Source organism: Hylobates moloch, unplaced genomic scaffold (assembly GCF_009828535.3).
Source record: "Hylobates moloch isolate HMO894 unplaced genomic scaffold, HMol_V3 SCAFFOLD_1, whole genome shotgun sequence".
Classification (NCBI taxonomy): domain Eukaryota; kingdom Metazoa; phylum Chordata; class Mammalia; order Primates; family Hylobatidae; genus Hylobates; species Hylobates moloch.
In genome coordinates, this window is record NW_026652276.1 from 148,179,826 (window position 1) to 148,204,606 (window position 24,781).

Below are 24,781 nucleotides of genomic sequence, written 5' to 3' on the forward strand. Positions count from 1 at the left end.
TTGCCAGGAATCTCTCTCCAGCAATTGCTTAAATGAGTAGTTCTCAAGTCTGGGCAATTTTGCCCCCCACCCCCAGCGTACATTTGGCAATGTCCGAAGGCAGTTTTGATTAGCATGACTGGCAGAGACTGTGCAACTGGCACGCGGCAGGAAGAGACCAGGAATGCTGCTACGATACTGCAATACATAGGCTAGCCTTCTGCACAAGGGAGAATTATCCAATACAACCCAACCGAATAGTGCTTGGGTGGAGAAATTCTGTTCTATGGCATATATTTCTGAGCCTACTAAATAATTGTACATATGAACATTTGGATGTAATAAAACTGCATTTTAAAATGATTTACAAAACCCTATCCTATAAATCAAGCTAAGTTTTCTCTGTTTAGGGTAAATGAAAGAGGTTATGGATCTTTAATCAACATTTTTTCGATTATCCCCTTCATGATTCCATTTCAGTGCAGATGTCTAGACTACAGGCTGACAAGGGGTATCTGCCACGTCTCTTTTCTCACCTTGTAGAACACCTTACACAGTGGCCCATGTAGACAGGCACTTGATAGATGCTATTTGATAATTATTAGATTGTCATTTCCTAGTTGGAAAATGCAACTCTTTTAAATGTCAGTGGCACCTTATATCCTCTTAGTATAATTTCAAAAACATCACATTATATGCAACCTTTCTATGCCAGGGTTCTATAATTCTGCAGTTAACATTTCTTGCTACAACATTGGAATTCCAGAGCGGCTTCCTGTCAAGTGTGCTCAGGTGATCTCAATGTGCTGGGCTCCCTGAACATATCTTTCTCTTCTCTTTCATTTAGCACTTTCAGGAGAATATTGATACACTTCCTGCTAAATGCATTCTATTTAGGGTTGCCAGATAAAGTACAAAATTCCCAATTAACCTGAATATCATATAAATGATGAATAATATTTTAGCATAAGTATGTCCCAAATATTTCTTGGGACATATTAATACTTTTTAAAAAAATCACAGCTATTCATTGTTTATCTGATTTCCAAATTTAACTGGGCATTTTGCTTTTTTGGTCTTCTTACCTTTTTTGTTTTATTTGTTTTGTTTTGCTAAATCTGGCAACACTAGAGATATTCAAAATTTCATGGACATTTTATGACTTCTCCTTTAGTATATATCACCTCTTTGAAAAAATGTCTGTTATTTTTTCAGTAAAATTACTAAATACTTTTATATTAGGATAAGAGCTGATATTTAGATGGTATACTCCAGAATAGCCATACTATTTGTTAAAATATTAATATCTCCCGTACATATTAGGGATAGACACTGCTCTGAGTTTTTTAAGCGGCCTTTCAACTACTTCTTTTGTGTCAGCACTAAAGGGTTAACACCTGGCACTGGGTGGGGCATCTTCGAGACCCAGCTCAGGCACCTCTCCTGATGTTTCTTCTGATTGATCAGTGCCCAGACAAACTATTGTTACATATTTTTCCTATCAGTACTAAGTGCAACTCTTAATTTAAAGCACATAAATGATTTCCCAAAAATAAAAATCCTAGTCCAGTCATACTTACATCTCATATATATATTTGAATAAACATATTTTCAAAGTCATGTACACCTTCGTTTCCTTTTACCATCAAGTTTTCTCCGCATCTTTCTCCTTTCTAAGTAAACAGTGATGGTGCCTCCTTTTTCGAGGTTGCTTTTGCTACCATAACAATTCTCCAGCTTTCCCAAGGGATTAGCCATGGTGCGATTTACTTTTCAAGGAGGGCCCATTTATCTTCTCCCTGACAAATTTCAACCCATGCACAGCTCTAGCATGAACATTTCTGCAGATTAATCCCTCACCCTTCTCAAAGAGAAGAATTATTCTTAAACAATCTATTTCAATACAGAGTTCCTGGTGTTAATTTCCACAAACCTTGTGAGCATGCCACCAAAACACCATCTCAGTTATTCACTGAGAACAACAGAAGCCCTCTGGCTTGTAGTTTTTCATCCTTATTGTTTAAATGTAAACAGGAAAGACAGGCCAAAGCATGTTTTTAAAAAATCAGTGTTTCCTGCAAGAACTTGGAATGCTTTCTATGTACAACAGCCTGTGGTCATTAACTATCAATAAATATTTATTCAGCATCTACTATGCAATCTCTACATGTACATAACATGCTATGAAATGAATAGTGATAGTTTACTTATACATATAATCAGATAATATGTAGCTTTGGAGAAGAGCTATGCAAAATCAGCTATGTGTTCAAATCAGTATGCTAAAGACTCAAAGAGATAATAGTGGTTTATAAAACGTGCCCATATTTTGCTGTAAGAAGACATTAACACTTGATTATTAGGAACAGCTAAAAAATATTTAATAAGGTAAGTATAGAGTAATATACTCTGAAAAAATTATCAGGCACCATGAATACATGATGGGGAATAGCAAGTATGGACAAATAAAATAGAAAGAGAACTAGTGGTTGGCCACAGCCGAATATGAATCAGCAATTCAGTGCTATTGTGATAAAAGTCAATATGATACCAGCACAAATCAATAGGAGTAAAGTAGGCAAGGCTGAAACATAATTCTTCTTCTCTCCTCCCCATTAGTCAAAGGGAAGAAAGTATCCTGTTTTGGACAGCACACTGAAAAAACTGCAGAATCCAACCGCATTCAAAGAAGAGAGAGCAGACTAGCTAAAGGGATGAAAAAGGAGTCAGGCAAGGTGAGCTCAAGCACTTTTAAGAAGTGGTTCCAGGGTGACTCAAAAGCTGTTTTTGAGTATCTAGAGTTTTTGAGGATCATTCTGGCCAGGGATTCTGATGATAGTCATTCAAATAAGGAAATAAATTATTATTCTAAAATGAACCATAGAGGAATTGCTGCTAGACACAAACAAACTCTTACCTGGACAACAGGATAATGAAAAAGATAAGTAGAGATTGCCCCCAAGAAAAAGATTGCTGGATAGTCTCTTTATTTTTTGAATTTAAGATGTTTTAATGCTAATCTTTATGAGTTAATTATTCACACGAAGTTTAGGTGATCCCTTACAGTCTTGTTCAACCATATTATAACTGTGCACAGACTACAAGACTCACACATCTGCATGTGAAATGAAACTTATTATGAGGTGTCTGGAGTCCAGTAGAACAAAGTCAAGCTGGGAAGAGCTGGAATATGTTCTATAGCTATTTCTCAACAAACACACATCACTAATATAAAAGCAGGCCATGCCCCTCTCCCGTGGACACCTACATATTCCCAAATTCCCCACTTCTGTTCCTGACCCAGGCACCCAGCCATACAATAATAGCATAAGAACTAGATCTAACTATGTTCTAGATCATCTGGCAAATTTGCCATTGGTCAAAGAAATTATGTGTGATCAGTGTTAATATGTGGCATGCACATTTTTGTTATTGCATAATAGAAAAATCATGCTCATAAATTGAGTTTCTGGAAAATTACTTTTCTGTGGTTCAATTTTATAATTTCATAGATGTTAAGACCACATTAAATAGGGCAGCAAGAAGGTGGTCTGTTATGATGTGGCCACAGCTTTTCTCTTCAGGAGTCCCTCAAAGATCTTTTTTTTATTATTACTTATTTTAGTATTCAATATTGTACTCTATTTTAGACAATCTGATAGGTGTATAGTGGTTTCTCATTATGTTTTTCTTTTCTTCAACTTTTATTTAAGTTCGGGGATCCATGTGAAGGATGTGCAGGTTTGTTACATGGGTAAATGTGTGCCATGGTGGTTGGTTGCACAGATCAACCCATCGCCTACGTATTAAGCCCAGCCTCCATCAGTTATTCTTCCTGATGTTCTCCCTCCTCCCCCTCCACCCTCTGACAGGCCCCAGTGTGTGTTGTTCCCTCACATGTGTCCACGTGTTCTCATCTTAAGAACATTTTTAAATATCATAAAGAAAATAATAGCACCTTCATCTTCCATTTTATTTTTCTCTCTTCTTGAAACTGCCTTACTTTTACACATTAATATTATGTTCATGTTAATATTAAGATACTCATACAAGGATTGGTAGACTCCACAGCCTGGATCATATTTTTTTTTTTTTTTTGAGACGGAGTCTCGCTCTGTCGCCCAGGCTGGAGTGCAGTGGCGCAATCTCGGCTCACTGCAAGCTCCGCCTCCCGGGTTCACGCCATTCTCCTGCCTCAGCCTCTCCGAGTAGCTGGGACTACAGGCACCCGCCACCACGCCCGGCTAATTTTTTGTATTTTTTTTAGTAGAGATGGGGTTTCACCATGGTCTCGATCTCCTGACCTCGTGATCCACCCGCCTCGGCCTCCCAAAGTGCTGGGATTACAAGCGTGAGCCACCGCGCCCAGCCCCTGGATCATATTTTTAAGGTGATAGAGAATGTTATTTTGCTGCAGAGGATTGTACCAATGATTGTGCATATCACTACTTGCTAGAACCCTAACAGGTTTTAGCTAGAATATGCTACTTCACATTACAAGCTCTTCGGTACTTGAGAATTGTGCCTTGTCTTAGATAAAATGAGCTAGGAATTAGCTCAAATTTTATCTGCACTAATATTTTAACACATACTTGTTATTTTGGCACATAAGGTCTGTTCTTGCAGTAATCTCACACATACTCATTTGATGGTCTAAGTAACAATCCCTTTCTAACCTATTGTGGCTTGATATAGAACAGTTGCATGTGAAGAAGTGGAGCAGTAAGAAATATCCTGCTCTTCTCCCATTTATATTTCCACTCTTGTTTTCCTGGGGCTTCCTAAAGAAACATCTTGGCAACTCCCATATGCCAGCTACTGCTGAGTATTAAAGAGAACTCAGAATTAAAACAAGTAACTGTGGGCATAGTGACTACCTGTACCCGGCAAGTACTGAATGCTTATGACAACGGTTCAGACATTGTATTTGACACCCTGTGAAGATGCAAAAATAAATCAGAAACAGATTCAACCTGAACAATTTGAATTCTGGTATTTGAAATACTGATTTTCAAAATTAGCGTTTAAGCCAAGTGTGGTGGCTCACACCTGTCATCCCAGCACTTTGGTAGACTGAGGTGGGAGGATTACTTGAGCCCGGGTGTTTGAGACTAGCCTGGGCAGCACAGTGAGAAAATGTCTCTTCAAAAAAAAAAAAAAAAAAATTTTTTTTTAATTAAAAAAATTACCTGGGCCAAGTTGTGCCCACCTGTAGTCCCAGCTATTCTGGAGGATGAGGCAGGAGAATCACTTGAGCCCAGGAGCGTGAGGCTGCAGTGAGCCATGATCGTGCCACTGCATTCCAGCTTGGGCCACAGAGCAAGACCCCGTTTCCAGAAAAAAAAAAAAAATCTAAATTAGCATTTTATTTTCAATCACACTTTTCATGCTTATAATAACCTACATTTGAGAGTACAAATTATTTGTATCTTGAGATAACCTCAATTCTCTTAACACTCAGATTTTCATGTAAAGTATTCCCAGTTCAAAACCTATACAAATAATAAATGTTTAGAAAATACTATGAGCAAATAGAGTTACATAGTATTTTTCTCACAATATCAAATTATGGAATTATATTTATTGGGAAAGATATTTCTTTTTACTCACCAACCTTCACCATTGAGAATCTTAATGGAGGATGTGTGAAGCCAGCAGTCGGGCTCACATATTGTGACTTCCCCTGAGCAGCAGCTGGTAAAAACAGCGTAACATATGTTTCTGCATCAATGTATAGAATTTTCCAGACAGGTGTCCTAGTGTGGTCCATTCTCTTACATCTTATAGAAAAGACATAAGACCCATAAGGGGTTAAATAAGGGGACATTTACTAAAACTATTGGGTGACAGTATCCTGGGTCAGAGACTGAACTGCAAGTCCTTGTATTTTCAACTCTTTCCCTTTTATTCACTTTTGGGTTTTTGTCATATTCTGTCTCATAGGTATATACTTTTAAAAATCAGGTGCAAAGCCATAATTGTCAGCTAAGCTTTCCCAATTAGCCCTTGCTACAGTTACTTTGGGCAGCTCTTTCAAGCACCAAAGTACCTAAGCCTGAAGTTCTGGTCAACAATTTAGTACATTTTGATTTTCAGAAAAAAACATCACACATTGTCATTAGGCAGTAAATTCTAGGTTCTAACTCTGGAATTGTCAACCTAAATGTATGTCACATTGGCACAGTCCTAAAATTCAAGCTATGTATTCTGAATGCACAAGATAGAAAGACTTTGGTCTGCAAATGAGTTAGAGGAATCAGTTATACTTTGTAAATGCAACATTCTAAACAGATATTTTAATTTTCAATCCAAGTACACATTTCTTTCTCTGTTTTCTGATGGTTCAGACTAGTGACAGACCTCCACTTAAAATCATTTCTTTTTTATTGTTCCCTAAAATCCATTAAAAAACAAAATTTCCTGAAACCAACTCATCAAACCACCATGTCTTAGTTTTCTACTGCTGCTGTAATACATTTTCAAACACTTAGTGGTTTCAATAATACAAATTATTATCTTACCATTCTGGTAGTCAGAAACCTGAAATGAGGGTTAAATTCAAAGTATCAGTAGTGCTGCATTCTTTATGGAGGTTCCAGGGGAGAATTTGTTTTCTTAGCTTTTCCAGCTAAAGGCTGCCTACATTCTTTGGCTCATGGCCTCTTCTACCCTCTTCAACACTCAGCAGTTCAGCCTCTGCACCCACCATCCCATTTCCTTCTGCCTTTAATCCTCTGCTTCCCATTTATAAGGACCCCTGTGATTACCCACCTAGATAATCCAGGATAATCTCCCCATTGCAAAATCTTTAACTTAATCAAATCAGCTGTATTAGTCTGTTTTCATGCTGCTGATAAAGACCGATAAAGAGGTTTAACGGACTAACAGTTCCATATGGCTAGTGAGGCCTCACAATCATGATGGAAGGCAAGGAGAAGCAAGTCACATCTTACATGGATGGCAGCAGGCAAAAGGTGAGCTTGTGCAGGGAAACTCCACCTTATAATACCATTATATTTCATGAGACTTATTCACTGTCATGAGAACAGCACGGGAAAGACTTGTCCCCATGATTTAATTACCTCCTGCCAGGTGCCTCCCACAACACATGGGAATTCAAGATGAGATTTGGGTGGGGACACAGCAAACCATGCCATCAGCCAAGTCCCTTTTGTTATCTAACGCAACACAGTCACAGGTTTTGGAAAATTAGGACCTGGATATCTTTGATGGGTTATTATTTAGCCTACCACATACCATTTTACTTAAAATGCCACCCGTTTTTTAGTATTCTTCAGCTACTAAATTTTAATTTACATTTTGAGAGAAAAATCACACACCAAAAAAGAACATACATTATATATATATGTTCAGTTAAGAACAATAGAGCAGCCATGTTCCTACCACCAGCCAAACACAGAGCATTACCAGGAGCTTGAAGATACCTCTGTGATGTCCTGGATCTCGGCTTTCTTCCTCTCAAGCCAGAGGTAACCTCTATCCTACCTTTGCTCTTTCTTACATGTTTCTTACCTTTGTGTATAATCCTTAACGGCCGGGTGCGGTGGCTCACGCTTGTAATCCCAGCACTTTGGGAGGCCGAGGCGGGCGGATCACGAGGTCAGGAGATCGAGACCACGGTGAAACCCCGTCTCTACTAAAAATACAAAAAATTAGCCGGGCGTGGTGGCGGGCGCCTGTAGTCCCAGCTACTCGGAGAGACTGAGGCAGGAGAATGGCGTGAACCCGGGAGGCGGAGCTTGCAGTGAGCCGAGATTGTGCCACTGCACTCCAGCCTGGGCGACAGAGCGAGACCCTGTCTCAAAAAAACAAAACAAACAAAACAAAACAAAAAAAACAATATAATGTTTAGTTTTAGAATCATGCTATGTATGATTTTTTTCACTTACGCCTTTTTTCACTTAACATTTTATGAAATATATCCTTGTCACTCTGGGTAGCTGTTGCTGGCTCACCCATTCTTTTACCACTTTCCAGTGTTCCATTGTGTTATTTTATGATAATGACTTGTCCCATCCTATTATGGATGTACATTCACGTAGTTCCCTTTTTTCGTGATCATGGATTGTGCTGCCATGGACATATTTCTGTAGGACTCCTGAACACATCTGCAAGGCTTCTCTAGGGTAGATGCCTAGGAGTAGAGTTGCCAGGTCATAATATCTCACCCTTACTAGGACAATCAGGCAGGTTCTTGGTAGGAAACAGAGGCATAGGCAGGGTTAAAGAACTACAAGAGATGTTGATAAACCTAATGGGAAAATATGGGAAGGAATTATCACTGCTAGGCCTGAAGATGGTAACTCAGGTCTAGAGGTGGTAATTCCAAAGAAAAGAGAGATTGTTGCTGAAACTCAGTGACAGCTGGACCTTTGAAGAAAGGGGCCATTGGCCGGCCACAGTGGCTCACGGCTGCAATCCCAGCACTTTGGGAGGCTGAGGCGGGCTGATCACAAGGTCAGGAGATCAAAACCATCCTGGAGAACACGGTGAAACCCCATCTCTACTAAAAATACAAAAAAATTAGCCAGGCATGGTGGCGGGCGCCTGTAGTCTCAGCTACTTGGGAGGCTGAGGCAGGAGAATGGCGTGAACCTGGGAGGCGTAGCTTGCAGTGAGCCGAGATCGCGCCACTGCACTCCAGCCTGGGTGACAGAGCAAGACTCTGTCTCAAAAAAAAAAAAAAAACAAAGAAAGAAAAGAAAAAGAAAGGGGCCATTAGCAAAAGATACAAGTGAAGAAAGACAGACATGGCCAGATGAAGGAAAACATACTTCAAACTCTCTTCTGCCCTCTGGTCTCCTGCCATTGCTTTCCATTAGCCAAGACCAACCAGAAGCAAAGCAGTCCAGCTGATGCAGTCCTCAGCATCAGCCTCCCAGAGCCTAGAGCAGGAAAAAGCAGGGCAGAGAATGAATCTGACAGGTAGAGATTAGGTGTAAGTAGAGAATAACCAGCACATGAGCCAAATATCTTTCCAAAGTGATTATACCAATTTATACTTCATTGTATGTTAGTTCCCACTACCACACTGCTATGGACTAAATTGTGTGCCCACCACCCCGAATTCAAATGTTGAAGCCCTAGCTCCCAGTGCAATGGTATTTGGAGATGGATCCTTTGTGGGGTAATTAGGTTTAAATGAGTTTATGAGGATGGGGACCTCATTGTGGGATTAGTGCCCTTATGAGAAGAGAGCCATGTGAGGACACAGCAAGAAGGTGGTTGTCTGCAAGCCGGAAAGAGGGGCCTTACCAGCAACTGTCCATGCTAGCACCTCGATCTTGGATTTCCAGCCTTCAGAACTGTGAGGGAAAAAATTCTGCTGTTCAAGCCTTGCAGCCATACAGATATTTTCTTATGGCAACCCAAGCAGTCTAAGACATATACATACCTGCCAGCATTTTATATTAAAAAATATTTGGAGGCAGGCACAGTGGCTCATGTCTGTAATCTCAACACTTTTGGAGGCCAAGGCAGGAGGACTGCTTGAGCCCAGGAGTTTGAGGTCATCCTGGGCAACTTCGGGAGACCCTGTCTCTATAAAAAATTAAAAATAATTAGCTGAGGCTGCAGTGAGCATGATCATGCCACTGTGCTCCAGCCTGGGGGACAGAGTGAGATCCTGTCTCAAAAAAATAAAAATAAATTTAAAAAAGACCCGGCACAGTGGCTCACACCTGTAATCCCAGCACTTTGAGAGGTCGAGGCAGGTAGATCACTTGAGTTCAGGAGTTCAAGACCAGCCTGGCCAACATGGTGAAACCTCGACTCTACTAAAAAAATACAAAAATTAGCCAAGCATGGTGGTGTGTGCCTGTAGTCCCAGCTACTCAGGAGGCTGAGGCAGGAGAATCACTTGAACCTGCGAGGCAGAGGCTGCAGTAAGCCCAGATCGTGCCACTGCACTCCAGCCTGGGTGACAGAGTAAGATTCTGTCTTAACAAACAAACCAAATAAAATAAAATAAAATAAAATAAAACGACGTTCAGAATGTTTCCAATCTGGTGAGTGTTAAATTATCTCATTGTTGCTTTTATTTGTATTTTCCTGGTTTCTGATCATGTTAAGTATATTTTTATATGTTTATTAGCTAATCCTCTTTCTATTCCATAAAAAACTTATTCTATTTGTAATTTGTATTTTTCTATTTGTAATTCGTATTTTTCTATTTGTAATTTGTATTTTTCTATTTGTAATTTGTATTTTTCTGATCAATTTGTGAGTGTTCTTTATGTATTTTATATATCATTCTTTGTTTTATATTAGGGTTTACAGTACATAGCGTTAGATTTCTTTTTACGTATCTTTCTGGGATATGTTTGGACTTCCTAAATTTAAAGATCGGTGTATCTTATTGTCATAGCCATTATCTCTTGGAATATTGTTTATTCCTCATTTTCCCTTCCTCTCTCATAGACCTCTGATTAGATCTATATTAAGCCTTCCACTCTTTCTGTCTCTTAACCTCTCGTTTGCCCATCACTCTTGGTAATTTATTAAGACTGAGATTTCAGTTCAATAATTTTATCTTCTGCTGTGTCTAATCTGATGTTTAACACAATTGTTCTTTTCTAGGCTCAGTTTTTACAGTTTTCACTTTTAGAAGTTCTACTTTGTTCTTTTCCAAGTGTCTGATTATTTTTCTTTTATTTCCTCATCATATCTTAAGAGTCTTTTATTATTTTTAATGTATTAATCTTTTGTTTCTGCTAATTCCAAAATTTACACTTTCTGTGGGTCTCTTTGTGTAGTTTTTATTTACTATTATTATTATTATTATTATTATTTTTTGAGACGGAGTCTCACTCTATTGCCCATGCTAGAGTGCCATGGTGAGATCTCGGCTCACTGCAACCTCTGCCTCCCGGGTTCAGGTGACTCTCCTGCCTCAGCCTCCTGAGTAGCTGGGACTACAGGCAGCTGCCACCATGCCTGGCTAATTTTTCTATTTTTTTTTTTTTTAGTAGAGACAGGGTTTTACCATATTGGCCAGGCTCGTCTGTAACTCCTGACCTCAGGTGATCTGCCTGCCTTGGCCTCCCAAAGTGCTAGGATTACAGGCATGAGCCACCACGCCTGGCCTATTTATTATTTATTTTATTTTATTTTATTTTTTTTGAGACGGAGTCTCGCTCTGTCGCCCAGGCTGGAGTGCAGTGGTGCAATCTCGGCTCACTGCAAGCTCCGCCTCCCAGGTTTGTGCCATTCTCCTGCCTCAGCCTCTCAGAGTAGCTGGGACTACAGGCGCCCGCCACCACGCCCGGCTAATTTTTTTTTGTATTTTTAGTAGAGACGGGGTTTCACCATGGTCTGGATCTCCTGACCTCATGGTCCACCCGCCTCGGCCTCCCAAAGTGCTGGGATTACAAGCATGAGCCACCGCGCCCGGCCCTATTTATTATTTTTTAATGCAGACTCTCATGCATAGTGGTTTGTTCTGTTATATGCTTGTGATTATTATGAGCTCATATTTCCTGGAACTTTATTTATGGGAAATATTATGGTCTGGATTTAAATTTTGTTGCTCCAAAACGAATTCGCATTTGTGCCTTCCAGGAAAAACAGACTCTCTCAGCCTGGAATCCCTTTAAACTACAAGTCAGCCTGAGTTTTTATCTTTTTTCCCCCCACAGTAGTGTAATAGTATGAACTCTGGCCCTAAAGCCTTAGGATGATGGGCTTGTGAGAATCAATTCTAAAAGGAGACTTTCTTTTTAACTCTTAACCTAAGGCCAGGATCAATATAGGCAAGTATCTCTACATTCTCACCCTGGGAGAAACAGTTACAGGCCACTCTCTGAACACCCTTTTGGTGTTCCTTCACCAGTCTCCAACCAAACTCTCATTGTTCTGTCCTCAGACGTTGCCTCTCGTCTTCCTACAGATGTAGTCCCAGCTCCCATGCCTGCAGAGATCAACTGATGTCTCAGGGCAGACTGGTTTCAATGCTGGCTCCATTTTTAGCATCCTTAACTTATCTTTGTTCCTGGCATCCAAGGACTTTTCTTACTTTCCATTGAATCAAGCCATGCATTTAAATTATTATTTTAAAAAATTTATCCAGCATTCTTATAAGTTCTCTACTAGGAAAATGTCTCCAAATCTTTAGCCCACGTTAAATTAAATCCCTTAAAATCAAACATAAAAGAATAAGTCTGTAGATTTTAAAAAGTGCTTAAAATGTTGAAACGCACAGTAGATAAATATGTATATCTACGTAGATATAGGTACTATATGGATATAAATATGTAGATATAGACGTAGATATAAAATAAAAGTGTACAAAACAGTTCTATCAATTATAAGGGGCATAACATTAAGCAGCATAGCCTAAGACAAACTAAGCATTTTATTGGTTAATTCTAAGAATTTATAAAGAGGGAGAGGGAGGGAGAGAGAAAGAGCCAGTAAGAGAGAGAGAGAGAACTCAAACAATTACAAAGCCATTCAACAAGGATTGAGTTCCAAACAAACTAGTCAACAGATGAGCTGAATATTTAGTAAGTGGATGTTAGATGATACAGTTGTTGGTGAACTGACAGTGAGCTGTTCTATATAGAGGTCTTTGTTGCATCCTCCTTCTATATTAACTTTCATCTTAGTAGTTTATTTTTTTAAAAAGAAATGTGCAAAATTATTTTGGACTGAATGACATGTGGGCCTGCCCCACCATTCTATTGAATAAAATCCATTCTTTCCTTCACCAAATACAATAAATGCTTGGAAAACCCCACTATGAGATGATTAATAAAAAATTAAACTTTATTTTATTTTACTTTTATATAGCTAATATATAAAATACATATTTATTTTATATATGTATTATATATATTCACTGATAATATATATTCCCTAATAATATTTTAAACATGCCAGCTAACTTCTATGGCATTTAATTTGATGATAGTATTGTTAGAGATACATGATTGCTATCAATAGAGAACTATTAACTTTTTCAATAACCAGCATCATAAAACAACTGGCAAAGCATCTATGTCATTCAATGATTCTGGCTCCCTCATTTTGAAATTGCATTTGAGTACTCGATGTTGAAAGATGATTGACCACAAGAGATGTTGAAATCTAAAAATACATAATGCAATTGATTCATAAAGCCAAGGTTGCTAATTGGGTAATATTGTGCCTGCCTATAAATTGGCTGTCATAATTCTGACTAAGGCACCTTAGGATATTACATGAGTCTTTTCACCCGTAAAGTATATTTCATTTAATTGGACATTGTCTAGCACATTTTGTATATTATAGTTTAAACAAAACTATTATATTACCACAAAACTATTTCTTGAGTCACTTAACCAGCTACCACAAAACTCATGGACACAAAACAGGAGTCATTACAATAGGAAATAAAAAACTGATTAAAATGCCAGAGCTCTGTTGCAAAATGTTTTTTTTTTTTTTCCTAATCGCAATATTAGAGACCTGACATAGTTTTCTCTTATTTGTTTCAAAAGATTTTTTAAAACAGCTCTCCTCTTACTTACACTGCCATAAATGAAAAATCATTTATAAGCAACATGCAGAAATTACACACTATTTTAATAGGATATTGTATTTTATTTGCCCCTTCATTAAATATTGATTTGTACACTAACTTCTTTTTTTGTGCCAAAAGAAGCTAAGCACCTACTGCCTATGAACCGGTTACAGATATAAGCACTTCCATGTTTCCAAGTTGCTTCTATAGTTAGTGACTATTCAAAAAGTATATGTATCTCCAAATAAGGGGCATTATTGTTAGGATCCAAGTAACTTAATGTAAAAGACAAGAACATATAACGTAAATTCACTACATCAAAAGATCCTTAGGAGTCAAGACTGTTCTCCCTTGGCTGCCTTCAGCATAGTGCCTTACATATAGTTGATACATAGTGCATATCATTGTAACAAACTACTTAATGTTTAATATGGAGAGCCAGTTCTTTAAAGCTTACTCTGTGTATTCATACACACACACACACACACACACACACACACGATTAGGTTTCCGTATTTTAAAAATATGCTCTCTACCTCAATCTCAGCTAACCTTCTGTAACTAAACCAAGACTGAAGAACATTTCAGTAATTTTTAAAAATGCAAACATCAGACATCCATCTTTTAAAAAGTGATCCTAGAATTCTCCTAGCAACAAATCCCCATTAAAATAGCTCCAATGCCACAGAAAACTTTATGTCAAAAAAAAAAAAAAAGTTAACAGGGTCTATTTCCTATTAGCTAGAAGAAATTCATGACGAGCATCTGTAGCTGCTCCCTATTGTACCTCACTGTCTTTATTTGGGGAGGGGTATGCAGAGATGGTCAGAGCCATGGGTCTAGGGACAAATTTAAGACATGTTATTCGTTTCTCACCAAAGACCCAGTCGTGAAAGGTTTCAGGATAGTGTTGTGAGAATCTACTTTGAAAATGAAAGAATGTTTATTGAATCTCCAATACAATAATCATGTGTTTTCTACCAGCTCCTCAACGGTGAGGAAGTGACTACTTCTTAAATTCAATGCTTGTGTCCAAATGACTCATGAGTTTGGAGACAAGAATATCAGTGTCTTAAGAACCACTTTTTGAAAGTCTCCCTGAGGCTACCCAAGTGTATTAATAGCCAAGACATGCGCTGGGATACTGTCAAATGAGAATTTAAGGTGAAAAAGACCCTATTTATCTTACCTGAAAAATGACTTTAGAAGACTAGTATTTAGCTTCATTTATTGACTTTTTGAACTTTCTAACAGCCGGTGGACTTCTTGTGCCTAGTTTTGCAATCTTCTGCTCTTTCTTCCAACCTTCTAAGCACTATATTTTTATAAGATTATTATTTCTCTGAGCTGAGATTGGAAAATGTTTTATTGAGAAGCATTTTCAGTTGCCTACAACTTGGTGAAAAGGTGCTTACTCTTGCTGTTGAAATTTTGTACTGATACATATTTGGAGAAATATTGATTAATATGAGCATATTTTATAACTGCTTAAGGTTCACCAGTCAACTTTTAACCTTTCTTTAGGTTGCAGTCCCATAGCAAGTACACTAAGGAATGATTTTTGCTACTACTTCTCCTCGTCTTTCCTCCAGCTTTTTCTTTTCTACATTTTTTTACTTACAAAAAAAAAAAAAAAATATGTAAATTTTGCTTACAGACCCAGAGCAATCTGAAACAACCACCACAACCAAAACAACCACAGTAAAATAATAAGAAGTATGTGTGGGTATATATTTATTTCAAGCATTTCATAGACACTTACTATCCTGAGGTTAACAAATATACACAATGAACAATACATGGTAAATTTGGATGAGTCATTCCTGTATATAGAATCTCTGGAAATCTCAACCACTGTTCTTGTCAATCATCAGCTGATTTAATTCTCATAACTCCTGAAGAAAATAATTTTAATTTCTACCATGAAAACTATGTTGTACAAAATGCATTTGCATGAACAGAATGGACAAGTTAGTAATAATGCATGAACATTAATCATGCAATTTACCTTTTACATTTAAACACTGTACTAATGAAAACATCTGTCATTCCCTACTAAGTTATATGTCACTCTCAAAATCAGGGAATTAAGATCCTTCTAAAACCCAAAAGAATCTGGAAATTAACAATGCATCCTTTTTCTTTATTTTTCTATAGGCTATCACAAAAATCTCACTTAAGAATCAGAACAAAAGCTGTACCCTCAGTGTCTCAGTTACCCTTTGCTGCATAACAAACTACTAAGAAATTTGGTGGATTAAAACAAAAAGTCTTCTCTGGGCTTTGCCTGAGCCCACTCATGTGGTTACACTCAGCTAGAGGATCAGATGGGCTGCAGGGTCCAAGGTAGCCTCACTCAACTGTCTGATATTTGGTGTTGGCTGTCAGGTGGGAAGCCTCAGTTCACCTAATGGCTTTTCATCCTCCAGTGAGCACAAGTTTCATCACATGGAGGTCTCAGGGTAACATTCTAGGAATGCAAAGGCAGAAACTGAAAATTCTGTTAAGTCCCAGCCTCCGGAACTCACACAACATCACTTCTGGCACATGCTCTTTGTCAAACAAGTCACATGATTAGCCCGGCATCTAGGCCTAAAGAAATAGACTCCACTTCTGGATGGAAGGAACAGCAAAGTCATACTGCACAGGGGTCTGGATACAAGGATTGGAGAAATGTGTAGCCATTAAATAGTCTACCACACCTGGTTACAAAGGCCAACTTTTCAGTTCATAGAACACATCGACATCTCATCCCAGGCATTTGAAATGGCAAATATCCAATGTCAGTGTGTGTCAAGCATTTGAAAAACAGCTTGTACAACACTTACAAATATTCCATACAATTTTCAAAAAGACAGAAGACCGATCCAGAACCATGTATGGTAAATAATGTTTTTCTGATCAAACCAAGAAGTTGACATCATTAGCATCATGCGTTATGTGCTAATACAATATTTCCTATTATGTGAAAGCAATCTTGGTGTCCTGTAAGCAAGTGCAGTTGCTCTGAATTCACCAAGAGCTCACCATGGGCCCTCTGGGCTATCATTTCTAAACTGAACAGCACTGTAAAAGCAAGTTCCATATGCCAACAACTGTGATAGAAGTTTTTTCCTTAGATGGAAAAAATATATGAGGGGCATAACGAAATGGTAAAAATTTTCCCTGAGTGCTTTGTGAGGACAGAGGAAGGGAGCCTCATTGCCCCTAATCTGGAAGATAACTCCACTGAAACAATGATTTAACCACCATGAAGATACATCTTCTTTCTCTATTATCACCCTTTTTACTATATTTTTAAATTTTAGATGATGTTCTAGAGAAACTACCAGTAAAAACAAAACTTCTTTTCCCAAAATGATGTAAACAGAGAAGGTTGAGCAAAATTCAGATCCACTTTATGTTATTTAAATTTCAGCAACAGCATCTACATTTTACAGCTTTTAGTAAGCTTTCACTAGCTATGTCTTGACGTATATAAGGACAGATAAATAACAAAATTAATAGTAATTATTTTGTCTAATTCAAAGATCTCCATTACTTGTGCTATAAATAACACTGGTCATTAATACTTGTCCAAAAACTGTGAGTACTTTTAAATTGTATCTCATTACAGCAAACACCTACAAAACATAGCTTCTTGTCCTTTCCTTCTAGGTAAAGAATTGCTAGATTACAGAGAGGTTCATTTCCTACACATATGCATATGTCTTTGTGTACTGAAAGTGGAAGATTTCTTTCAATTTTAAATGTTTCCCTTGGACAATGATCAATTTTTTTGTGAGTGGTGTTTTATCTTTTAATTTATTTTAACTGCTTGAAATGGACCAGCTGCAGAGTGGGAAGTGTGTTGACATTTATCTGAAGTCTTATCTTTATTAAATCACTTGTATTATTATACTACATAAACAACTTAATAAACACAGCAAATACTTATCTAACTGGAGTCAGTAAATCTATTAAGCCAGCCAATTTACTCTTAATTTTCTGAAAAAGATAAAACCTCCTGTAACAGCTGAGTCACTGGGGAAATTAAGTCTTCAGTTATCAAATCTGTTACCAAATCCGAAGTACCCCCCATGAGTACCTGAAGTGCTTTTGATTCTTTCTTTTCTATAGACACCCAATGGAACTGGATCGTGACCTTTCTACTCACTCCACTTCACGAGTGTAATTCTTTTTCCACCCTCCCCCAATACCTCAATAACTTTCAGTTGTCCTTTGCCATACTAAAGGATGTTATCAAGAGATTGTTTAGTTTTCTTCAAATATTTATAGTCACATTCATAACGAAAGAAAAATGAGATGGGATCTTCCCAAACGGAAGTCAAACGGAAGGTTTAAAATGTTCTCTGTGGTCTGACGCTGGGCTGTCCAATATGGTACCATTAGCCACATTACAATTTAAATTAATTCAAAATGTAAATTAACTAAAATGAAATAAAATTAAAAATTCAATTTCTCAGTCACACTAGCCATGTTTGAAGTGCTCAGTAGCTATCTGTGGCCTAGTGGCTATCTGAATGGACAACACAGAGACAGAATATTTTCATTATCACAGGAAGTTCTACTTTCAATTGCATGTTAAAGTACTTTTGTTGCATTTTTTAATGCAAAAAAAAAAAAGTCTATTGAAGCCTCCTTTGTCCCTCTCTTTAATATAATCTCCTTCATTCCCCATGGGAATTGCTGTCATGAAGTTGAACATCTTTCCCACCCATGTTTTTAAAATAGATATTTTTCCTGGCCGGATGCGGTGGCTCATGCCTGTAATCCCAGCACTTTGGGAGGCCAAGATGGGAGGATCACGAGGTCAGGAGATCGAGACCATCCTGGCTAACACGGTGAAACCCTGTCTCTACTAAAAATTCAAAAAATTTGCCAGCCTGGTGGCGGGCGCCTGTAGTCCCAGCTACTCAGGAGGCTGAGGCAGGAGACTAGGTGAACCCAGGAGGCAGAGCTTGCAGTGAGCCGAGATCGTGCCACTGCACTCCAGCCTGGGTGACTGAGCAAGACTCCATCCCAAAAAAAATAAAATAAAATGAAATAAAAATAAAATAGATATTTTTCCTAAAGTGTATTCATTAAGGAATAGTAGCACTTAAACCTTTATATTAATAATAATCTCACTTAAATTTTTTACTCAACATTTTAATTTAGAAATTTATGCAAGTTAAGTTTGTTTAGTATTTCAGATAGGTAGCTAGGTCTCAGATCATTTTGAATCTCATTGCATGAATATACCCTATTTATTTAGGCATATATGATTTTATTTATATTTTTACAATATCATCCCTCTTACAAATAGCCATTATTGTGGTTAGGTGATCAGTATAGAAAAAGATAATGAAATAAAAGTCATGTGGTTAGGTGATCAGTACGGAAAAAGATAATGAAATAAAAGTGATCATTTCATTTGGCAAGTAGCTACTTCTCTCTCCTATTCCTCACAGCCAAAGTGACTCTACCAAAAAGCCTAGGTAATCAGGTGCTGTTAAACGTAAAGGCTTCTATGTTTTTCTTCCCCAAATACTGTTTATTTCAAAGACAGTAAACTATTACAGAGATCAAAGGTATAAGATAATTACAGCTTTCAGTGAAAAGAAAAAATTGATAATGTTATTTTGTCATACTTTTGTTTTTGTTTTTTGAGACGAAGTCTCGCTCTGTCGCCCAGGCTGGAGTGCAGTAGCACGATCTCGGCTCACTGCAAGCTCCGCCTCCCAGGTTCACACCGTTCTCCTGCCTCAGCCTCCCGACTAGCTGGGACTCCAGGCGCCCGCCACCACGCCCGGCTAATTTTTTGCATTTTTAGTAGAGATGGGGTTTCACCATGTTAGCCAGTAACCAAAACAGCATGCTACTGGTACTAAAACAGATATATAGACCAATGGAACAGAACAGAGGCCTCAGAAATAACACCACACATCTACAACCATCTGATCCTTGACAAACCTGACAAAAACGAGAAATGGGGAAAGGATTCCCTATTTAATAAATGGTGCTGGGAAAACTGGCTAGCCATATGTAGAAAGCTGAAACTGGACCCCTTCCTCACATCTTATACAAAAATTAATTCAAGATGGATTAAAGACTTAAATGTTAGACCTAAAATCACAAAAACCCTAGAAGAAAACCTAGGCAATGCCATTCAGGACATAGAACACCAAAAGCAATGGCAACGAAAGCCAAAATAGACAAACGGGATCTAATTAAACTAAAGAGCTTCTGCACAGCAAAAGAAACTACCCTCAGAGTGAACAGGCAATCTCCAGAATGGGAGAAGATTTTTGCAATCTACCTATCTGACAAAGGGCTAATATCCAGAATCTACAAAGAACCCAAACATATTTACGAGAAAAAAACAAACAGCCCCATCAAAAGGCGGGCAAAGGATATGAACAGACACTTCTCAAAAAAAGATATCTATGCAGCCAAAAGACACATGAAAAAATGCTCATCATCACTGGTCATCAGAGAAATGCAAATCAAAACCACAATGAGACACCATCTCACACCAGTTAGAATGGCAATCATTAAAAAGTCAGGAGACAACAGATGCTGGAGAGGATGTGGAGACATAGGAACACTTTTACACTGTTGGTGGGAGGGTAAATTAGTTCAACCATCGTGGAAGACAGCGTGGCAATTCCTCAAGGATCTAGAACTAGAATTGCGATTTGACCCAGCAATCTCATTACTGGGTATATACCCAAAGATTATAAATCATGCTACTAAAAAGACACATGCACACGTATGTTTATTGCGGCACTATTCACAATAGTAAAGACTTGGAACCAACCCAAATGTCCAACAATGATAGACTGGATTAAGAAAATGTGGCACATATGCACCAGGGAATACTATGCAGCCATAAAAAAGGATGAGTTCATGTCCTTTGCAGGGACATGGAAGGAGCTAGAAACCATCATTCTCAGCAAACTATCACAAGGACAGAAAACCAAACACTGCATGTTCTCACTCATAGGTGGGAATTGAACAATGAGATCACTTGGAAACAGGGTGGGGAACATCACACAGTGGGGCATGTTGGGGGGTGGGAGGCTGGGGAAGGGATAGCATTAGGAGAAATACCTAATGTAAATGATGAGTTGATGGATGCAGCAAATCAATATGGCACATGCATACCTGTGTATCAAACCTGCACACTGTGCACATGTACCCTTGAACTTAAATTATAGTAATAATTTAAAAAAGAAAGAAACTAAGGTCTATGGGATGTTAAGTAACTTGTGGTATGGTCGAGAACTAAATTCTCCCTTTCGCTATATACTTGACATTTCTCTTGCTAGGAATTCCTTTATTGCCCAGCAAATAAAGGTGTGTAATCCTCCAAAGATCTCAAAAATTTCTGACTGTGAGTCATTTTGATTCTGAACTCATCAAACCATCTCTGTTTTTTTATAACATAAATCATGAGAGATATTTCTATAATAAATAAAGCAATTACTCCTCTACTCTCAAAATGCATGGTACCAACTCATGGCCACTGGGCATTTTTCAAAATTCGAGCTGTGTTGTTCCGATTCCAATTATACACAGTTTTTAAAAAGTCTTTGCATATAAGAAATCTAAGCCAGGAAAAATTTTGGTGTCTTTAAATAGGAGATTAATAAGACTCTTAGAATGACCCCAAACACTTTAGAATAGCACCTTTAAATATCACTGCCAAACAAGCTTTAAGGAATGATGTCCTTAAAGTCGTTCATGAACATCTCAAAGAATTAAGAAATGGGTGAAGGAAGTCCCTTGTCTTGATTCCCATTAAAGAAAACTCTAGCTGTAATTACAGTCTTTTTTCAGACAGATAGAAATTGATTAACTCACTTCAATCAGAATTAAATGTGTGGACACAGGAGGCATCAGGCTTAGCTTGGAATTATGGAATCTCAGCACTAATGCATCTAGCTCAGCGACCTCAGGCAAGTTACAGCATTTCTCTCACTTTATTCAACTGTAAAATGAGAGTAATAATAGTAACTTCCTCTCAGGATTATTGTGAAGACTAAAGGAGTCATCTGTAAGTGCAATAGGTTGAATTGTGTTCCCCTCTTCCCAAAATGTATGTTGAGCTCCTAACTCCTAGTCCCTGTGAATGTGACCTGATTTGGGAAAGTAGGATCTTTGCAGATGTAATCAAAGTAAGATGAGATCATTCTGAATTAGAGTAGGCCCTAATCCAAGATGACTGGTGTCCTAATAAGAGAAGACACACGGCCAGGCGTGGTGGCTGACGCCTGTAATCCCAGCACTTCGGGAGGCCGAGGCGGGCAGATCACGAGGTCAGGAGATCGAGACCATGGTGAAACCCCATCTCTACTAAAAATACAAAAAAAAATTAGCCGGGCGCAGTGGCGGGCACCTGTAGTTCCAGCTACTCAGGAGGCTGAGGCAGGAGAATGGCGTGAACCCGAGAGGCGGAGCTTGCAGTGAGCTGAGATCGCGCCACTGCACTCCAGCCTGGGAGACAGAGCGAGACTCCTCCTCAAAAAAAAAAAAAAAAAAAAGAGAAGACACACACAGGTACGAACACCATGTGAAGATGGAGGCAAAGACTGAAATGATGCTGCCACAAGCCAAGAAATGCCAGAGGCTACTAGAAAATGAAAGAGGCAAAGAAGGATCCTCCCCTAGAGATTTTGGAGGGAATTTGGCTCTGTTGATGTCTTTAAGCCTCCGGAGCTCAGAAAATAAATTTGTGTTATTTTAAGCCACCCAATTTGTGGCATTAGGTTACAACAGCCCTAGCAAACTAACGCAGGAAGGTTTTAACATAGAGCTTAGCACATAATTAAGAGCTCAATAAATTATTATTATTACTACTACTCAAGAGTGATGTTATATCAAGGTGTCAATAGAAGAAAGAGTGATGTATGTTTTGCTTTACACAGTGAGGTATAAAGATACGTTATAGATCATATCATAAGCTTTAGGACCTTTCTTTAACACAGATTTCTTGAAGGGCCCTACACTACACCTTATTTTGTATTCTGAAAGTTGCATAAGCTTCAGGCCCCACAAAACCATGATCCACTCCTTCCTCTGACAGTTTGGAATTCCTGACTTTGAATTTTGCTGTTTCCAGTAAAAGCAGGGGCAAGCTGCCTTTTCCCTGCCTTCAAGACTTACGAAATCTTATGGCCCTAGCCTTGCCCCTGCTGTCTCTTGTGAAGCTGCAGCTCTTTAATTACTTACCAGTACCATGGGTAGGAGCTAAAACCCCTGGTTTGGTGTCCTTGCCTCCAAGTCTCATGAACTTGCTTCACTGACTCCTGTGAAGAGAAAAGTAAAATGGCCCACATATCGTCATATTTTTAGCCTCCAGTGCTCTTAAGATTTGTGTCATTTCATCGAAGAAGTACGACTATGAGTCTGTCGTTATGTAGTATCAAGGGCTGGAGGATTCCTTTCAGCCCATATTTTCCCAGAAAGTCTATTTCTAGCTCATTCTCAAATTTCTCATAACCATCATGCCCCCAAAACTACCAGTGCTGCTCTACAAGAAGTGCTAGATTCCGTAGTTATGTAGAAAATTCACATATCTGTTTGTGGCTGCAGGCCCTTAGCTAAAACAAACTGCTCCCCCTTCAGAAGACCCTTAAACATTTAAAATATAGAAACTCCTGCCGGGCGCCGTGGCTCACGCTTGTAACCCCAGCACTTCGGGAGGCCGAGGCGGGCGGATCACGAGGTCAGGAGATCGAGACCATGGTGAAACCCTGTCTCTACTAAAAATACAAAAATTTAGCCGGGCATGGTGGCGGGCGCCTCTAGTCCCAGCTACTCGGAGAGGCTGAGACAGGAGAATGGCGTGAACCCGGGAGGCGGAGCTTGCAGTGAGCCGAGACCGCGCCACTGCACTCCAGCCTGGGCGACAGAGCAAGACTCCGTCTCAAAAAAAAAGAAAAAAAAAGAAACTCCTTCAGAACTAACCAAATGGATATAGCTTCCCTTTGGTTTCTCACAGGTTCTCAAGGGGATCATTATTTTGTTTTAAAAAAAAAAAAAAGGTTAAATTTGGATTTTCACATACAGAGTTTTCTTAATGCAGGCTGCATCTGCCCAGAAGCTCTGAGAAGAAATTTATATGAGTGTCTATCTTGCTTATTAGAGTACACATGGATATGATTAAAAATATGTAGAAAAGCATTTGGGGATGAATTGTTAAGTCTTTCCTCTATTCTTTTAGTTTTTACAATTTTTTTTTCTTTTTTTTGTTTTTTTTTTGAGACGGAGTCTTGCTCTGTGTCGCCCAGGCTGGAGTGCAGTGGCGCGGTCTCGGCTCACTGCAAGCTCTGCCTCCCGGGTTCACGCCATTCTCCTGTCTCAGCCTCTCCGAGTAGCTGGGACTACAGGCGCCCGCCACCACGCCCGGCTAATTTTTTTTGTATTTTTAGTAGAGACGGGGTTTCACCGTGGTCTCGATCTCCTGACCTCGTGATCTGCCCGCCTTGGCCTCCCGAAGTGCTGGGATTACAAGCGTGAGCCACCGCGCCCGGCCTATAGTTTTTACAATTTAACATTGCACAAGCCAGTAACCTTAAGTTGGGGGGAATTACCCAAATTTGAATGCAGTATTCCAAGGCGATCCCAGCCAATCAGCTTTGTTCACCAATTAACCAGGCTGCATCTTTATTGCATGGTCCCAAAGGAAACACTGAAGAATTCGATCCCTACCCCAATACGTTTTGCGAAAATCAGACATTCCTTGGAAATTGCTAAATCACCTCTTAACTAATATCTTTCTTGATTAAAAGGTGAAAATTTGTTTTACTACATCACTTTGTAGGTGAGTAGGGAAGACTTATAGAAAAGTACTTCACTAGGAAGTTTTGGGATAGAAGAAAAAGAATACACAAAGGATTGGAATAGTATCTATGTTCATCCCAACCCCTGTTTATTCTACCACCTCCACAATGAGACTCCACATTTATCTCACATGCAGAACTTCCTTTTACTTCAAAGGGAATTCCACCTCTTCCAGGAATAAAAAGGGATAAGCCAGCAAGGTGCAGTGACTGTGATGATGAAAAACCATCCTAGAAACATGATGTAGTACCTAGAAGTAATGCAAACTTGATAGCACTGGTACATGCATTTTCGTTTCAGGTCAGAACACCAAGATGAAGTTCTAATCGTGTTTCAATTCATTTTGACCTGAAATAGATTAGCAATTGGATTTTGCAAAATGTGTGCCATGCTACATTGTTAAATCACTGTAAATCAGAGGATGAGGAACTAACCTGATGTTAATTATAA

At 38.8% G+C, this 24,781-nt stretch overlaps 1 long non-coding RNA gene across 1 annotated transcript in view; it reads right to left on the bottom strand.

Moving 5' to 3' along the window:
* The window catches only part of LOC131384590 (uncharacterized), a 45,293-nt gene extending 22,518 nt beyond the window's left edge, over positions 1-22,775 (bottom strand). The window contains exon 1 of the long non-coding RNA XR_009215594.1: positions 22,718-22,775. This is a non-coding gene — a long non-coding RNA (uncharacterized LOC131384590). The remainder of the gene's footprint in view (positions 1-22,717) is intronic.
* Positions 22,776-24,781: the final 2,006 nt, after the last annotated feature.